Source organism: Alligator sinensis, unplaced genomic scaffold (assembly GCF_000455745.1).
Source record: "Alligator sinensis unplaced genomic scaffold, ASM45574v1 scaffold521_1, whole genome shotgun sequence".
Classification (NCBI taxonomy): Eukaryota; Metazoa; Chordata; order Crocodylia; family Alligatoridae; genus Alligator; species Alligator sinensis.
This window is the reverse complement of record NW_005842374.1, coordinates 892,327-898,326: the sequence shown is the minus strand read 5'-3', so window position 1 is coordinate 898,326 and position 6,000 is coordinate 892,327. Positions and strand designations below refer to the sequence as shown.

Genomic DNA, 6,000 nt, shown 5'->3' with positions numbered 1-6,000 from the left:
TTCCAAATACATTTCTAAGGGTAGGTACTTAGGGAGTGTAGACAAGTGGCAATGAGAGGAAGTGGGGGTGGGGGATGGAAGAGGAAGGATAAGAACTGTGTGCTGTAGTTGAAGCCAAGTCTGAGAGCCATGTGCAGAACTGGTGCAGATCAGTGAAGGTGCACTGTTGTTGACAGAGCTGCTGAGAGCTACAGTGGGATTGGAGCTGGCTCTCCATCTGAATATTGCCTATTAGACTCTCTCATGTATTATGTCTCCGACAGTCCATATCAGACACATTCCACTGAAAGAACATGTAATATTTCTAATGTCAAACTCAGGCTGACAACCAGATGGCCTCTTTCTGACATTTTACTGTCAGTGAAATTTCAGCAGGCTAAGTTATACCTGCAGTTTTAAATCTGATATTTGTTCCTGTGTAAATCTGCCCTCAGTAATACCTGGACAACCAGGTACTCAGCCTCAACTCAGTCCCTGGAAAAATCATGGAGCAGGTCCTCAAGGAATCAATTTTTAAACACTTGGAGAACAAGGTCATTAGAAACTACAGGAAGTCATGCTTAACTAACCTGATTGCTTTTTATGATGAGATGACTAGTTCTGTGGATGGGGGGAGAGCAGCAGATATAATGTACCTTGACTGTGGCAAGGCTTTTGATACAGTCTCCCACAACAGTCTTGCAAGCAAGCTATGGAAGTAAGGGTTGGATGAATGGACTGCAAGGTGGATAGAAAAGTGGCTGGATCATCAGGGTCATAGCGTGGTAATCAATGGCTTGATGTCTAGCTGGCAGTTGGAATCAAGTGGAGTGCCCCAGGGGTCAGTCCTGGGGCTGGTTTTGTTCAATGTCTTCATCAACAACCTGGAAGTTTGGATGGAGTGCACCCTCAGCAAGTTTGCAGATGACATCAAGTTGTGGGGAGCAGTAGATATGCTGGAGGACAGGGCTACAAATTTGAGGATTGGACTAAACGACTCCTTATTGAACTTCATTAGGTTAAGTACAAAGTCATGAACTTAGGATGGAACAATTCTATGCATGAGTACAGGCTGGGGTCCAGCTGGCTAAGTAGCAGCTCTGCATAAAAGGACCTGGGGGTTATAGTGGACAATAAGCTGAATGTGAGCCCAACATGCTCTTGCTGTGACGAAAGATAACAGCATACTGGGCTGCATTAGTAGAAGCATTGCCAGGAGGTCATGGGAAGTGATTATTCCCTTCTATTCAGCACTGGCGAGGCCACACCTGGACTTCTGTGTCCAGTTTTGGGGCCCCCCACTACAAACAAGATGTGGACAAACTGGAGAGAGGCCAGTGGAAGGCAACAAAATGATTAGGGGGCAGGGGCACATGATGTATGAGGAGAGGCTGAGGGAACTGGGCTTATTTAGTTTGGAGAAGAGAAGACTGACATGGGATGTAACAGCAGTGCTCAACTACCTGAAGAGGGATTCCAAAGAGGATGGAGCTGGACTGTTTTCAGTGGTGGGAGATGACACAACAAAGAGAAATGGTGTCAAGTTGTAGTAAGGGAAGTTTAGGTTAGATGTGAGGAAAAACTCACTAGTAGTGTAGTAAAGCACTGGAATAGGCTACGTGTAGAGGTTATGCAATCTCCATCCTTGGACATTTTTAAGACCCATCTAGAAAAAGGCTTGCCTGGGGTAATACAGTTGGGGATGGTCTTGCTTTGAGCAGGGGGTTGGACTGAGGTCCCTTCCAACCCTAATTTTCTATGATTCTAACCCTAGCTTCAGGGCACCTGCAGATATGATACTTACTGACCCTAACCCTGGTACTTAGTAAGCAGTTCTCTTATTCAGACAGAATCCAGCTTCCTCTCCTAACTGCAGAACAAATGGGAGCAAACATTGGTAAAAACATAGGTCCAGATGCCTATAAAACAAAGTACTAATATTTAGATAGTGGATGGCATAGCCCATTGGGGGTTGGACAGAGCCTTATCTCATAAAGAGCCACAGGAATTTCTCATAGAATTTTCCTCTTGAGGACAAGAAGGGAGAAGCAAAGAACAATAAGTGACAGATACTTGTCATTTAATGCATGCTGGGAATGTGTTCAGGTACCACAATGAAAAGCTAGTAAAAGGACCTGAATAACCTGGGAAGGCCCAGTGAGGGCCAGGGCTGATTCTGGTCGCAGTAGTTTTGGTGTGCAATTAGCCAAGGAATCTAGCATGCTACCGAGTATGAGAAACACTGGAAGTGGAAGAGGCAGGCTGAGGTGAATGCAGGGCCAAGGCCTCTCATGCCCCTTCACACCAGCTGTCAGGCGCACACAGAAACACATGCTGTGCCCTGCTAAATGGTGTAGAAGTAACTGTCTCAATATGTGCATCCCCAGTGATCCTGGAGGCATTGCACCTGCCTCAGACTCCATACCACTGGGACCTGCTGTCATTTCACACAGCTCCTCAAACCCACCCAACAAGTGGATTCGGGCCCGTGTAAACCAACTAAGGTTCTGGCTCACAGTTCTTCACCTTCTTTTACAGCTAATACCTCAGGCTATTCACTCAGAAAGAATCTAAAACTCTTAGCTACTTCTAATTACTTTTGCTTGTTTACCTTCTGTATTTATTTTAGCAGTGACAGTGAGAGGAGACTAATCGGTAGAGGTAGGCAGCTGCTACAAAAGAGTCTCTAGTGACATTCACACATGTAACACCGGGGCCTTCAGTTCAGCTGCAAGGGCCTTCATTTTCACCATTCACAGATATTAGGGGGTTGGTGTAAGCTAATGAATCTCTGTTGTATCTGGCCCTTGGACGGGCAAAATGTTATCATAGTAGGGTCCTATCAGCACAGTTGTGTGGCAATGGGGGACTGCTTTTGTGCTTTCCACCTAGCTGCTCCTCAACCTTTTGGCTAGGAACAATCAAGACTAGGAGACAGCTGAACTCCAAGACTTCCAGGCCTGGGGCTTGCATGTAGGATGCTTGCCTAAAAAAAAAAGTCCCCATCCCCATATTTGCCCAATATGGGCCATGTGTTTTATAGCCATGCTCAGTGTTGGATGCATTTAATCAACGTCATAGTTCGTTTCCATTGCTTAGCACATGCTGCTTTTGGCAGCAGTTTAATGATAGAAAATGTATTTAGTGAGATTTCCTTGTATGCGATTATAAGACAAGGGGCTTTTTTCCCTCTGCCAGTTAGGGGGAAAAAACCTCCTCTTGGAATTGAGTAAATACAGTATTACCATTACATTAGTCACTCTGGATAATGACACAATGTGATTATCAAAGTCATTAAAGTGGCATACAAAGGAATGCATAAATAAGGGATAAGCTCATTGAGTTGGCCGTTGTTTTCACGCCCTTCTCTGCAAATTTTCGAGAAGTCCCTTCGTGTCATAAACAAACCACATTCAGGACCACGAACAGCTCCTTTGGGAGACAGCCATTTTCCGATAAAATGCCCATAACATAGTTGCTTTCCCCCGCACTGTTTGAGATTAATCAAAATAAAGCAGCTCATGGGGATAGTATGTTTTGCGGTTACAGGCAGGTTTGCTAAAAATGAGAGAAGCATTTACAAACGAAGTAATAACCCTCGTCTCAAAGCTGTGTCTCTTGCTAACGTGGTCACCACTAAATCCTAAATTACAGTTTGTCAGCAAGGGGATTTTCCAGTTCTTGCTCCACAGGACACAGCAGCGATGGTGAGATCACTCCAAAGGGACAGCCACAACTGCTTAAGTGAGCTACAGCTGATTTCTGTTTAAAACAACACAAGTGTAACTGCAAGTCTAAACACTTCCCCCAGCCAGCTGGCTCCAGAGAACCAAGGCTTTTGTATAACAGCAGATTTGACTCAGTGCATTGGTTTTGGATCCAAATGTTCAAGTGGTGGCACTGGGAGAATGAACTCTGAAGAAAAAGACAACTATAAAGGTTCAACTACTTTAAAGGGCCTCTTTCGCACACCAGTCAGACTTAACATCCAGGGGAGGCATCTTATGAGGACAGGGCAAACAATGAGCAGCCAAGAGAGACTGGAACTACAAGAAACAGGGACATGGGATAAAGAGCTTCTGTGGTGAGAAATAAGTTGAAACAAAAGGCTGATTCGGAAAAGTTCTAGCAGTGGAAATAATGAGGCACATGGATACAACATTCCTTCTAAATGACCAGTGAACCACAGTTGCTAGCAAAGCTTTATACATGCTGTGTTCAGAGTTGGGGGTAAATCCTCAGTTGAGCTGAAGGTCAGCATCTTTGCTTGGGCATGCAATTTTCTGCTGCTAACAGAGAAAACAAGCTTGCAAATGAACTGTGAGTGCAATTCCTAGTAAGTGCACACTTAACTGCTTGATTGGCACCTACAATTGTGCCTATGACATGCAGTCTCAGCTAGGCAAGAGTGGCATTCACGTCTGAAGCACGTCCATTGTGCCTGGTGATATAGCACTGCCATTGGCTCAGCTATAACGTGAAGAAGCATAGAGATGCATTCTTTCTGTATGCAGAATCAGGTTACCAGGATTTGTCCCACAAAGTATGGTAATGTTTCCAGAAGGATTGGAGATCCATCTGAATGCTCCAGCTCATTCCTGTGTCCTCCTTTGAATAGGAAAAGACTGATTTCTAATAAAAATGTTCTTTTTTCCCTTTTTGTTTAGGTTTTGGATTGTACTGCAAAACAAAATGTAGGACTTGAGAAGGGAAAGGTTTGCTGGCAATTGTGCAGATATTAAGTTAAAATTGTAATGGTTTAATTACATGTGGCCTAACATAAGCAGGTTCATATATCTCAGCACTAGCAATTCAAGTTTGAATAAGTTACAACCATATGCTGTGGCCTTGCCTCTTTTATAGGTTCAGTCTTTGGCCCAGATGCTATGGATTATAATGAGACATCAGAGTGAGATGCTATGTATTTTGTTTTTAATTGAAATCTCAGATTTTGTTGAATAGGTATGTGATGGTCTGGTTCCAAAGCTCATTGAAACTAATAGGAAATTTTCCATTGGTTTAAATTGGCTTTGGATCAAGCCTTGCTGCTGATTTTTAAACAGGAATCATCTCTGAAACACTGATAAATAAATGCATGGAAGAAGACTGTCTAACTACAGCATACATATGGCACTTCAGGTAAGTAGGTTTCTATGTTTGAGTTTCTATAAGAATGTAAATGTCCTGGTTTTCTCCAGAACAAGACTGCAGTACTATTTGATTGACATTTTCTGCAGGTATAAAAATGGCAAGCCTACCTAGCAAATGAGAATTATCACATTTCTAGCTTCAAGGCATAACCTGGCTGCTGCAAGGGTCAGAAGGGAATATCTTCTTCCTCTCATATAACACAATTGAATTGCACAGTGCTATATTTGGGGATGCCTACTACTATGGTAACAGGGAATGGCCAATGCTGGAGGCAAAATAAAGGGCTTGATGGACTAATAGCCATATGTGGTATAGCAAATCCTATGACAATTTAGAAGTGTAATCTCCTCCATTCTAACAGAAATGGCATGGTTCCATCCTCCAAACAGTCCGAAGGCTAGTCACAGTGTTACTGTAAATTTATATATAGCAGGATTATTTTCAGCCTAGGATGCATTTGTCAAACTGCCAACAACGGTTTACTAGGAGTTTCTTCCTCACTGGTGCTGCAGAGGATTTAAGTGTGACATTCCTTTCAGGGTAAGGAGATTAGGTTGCTACATTTACATAAGGTTTGCCACGGAGGATCAATTCGTTGCTCTATGAAGGCCAATACCTTTCCTCTGCAAATGGCTGATACCTCCCCTTTCAGAGAAAGAAGAAAGCAACTCTCTTGCAAAAAGTGCACTTGGGTCTCTATATCATAGTGTTCAGAGGGGTAAATTCCTTCCAGAGCCTTTAAGTGATCAGTATACATCCTAAAGTATGAACTATTGGGTAGCCTTTATTATGATCTTCTCTGTGTATCTGTATGTATGGTTATAAATAAGAAGATAATTGCAGAAAGAAAAAAAGAACATCAGATTTGGG

At 43.1% G+C, this 6,000-nt stretch overlaps 1 protein-coding gene across 2 annotated transcripts in view; it reads right to left on the bottom strand.

Annotated features, from left to right (window-relative positions):
* DCX (doublecortin) overlaps positions 1-6,000 on the bottom strand; it is a 113,180-nt gene that overhangs the window by 63,441 nt on the left and 43,739 nt on the right. The window lies entirely within an intron of this gene.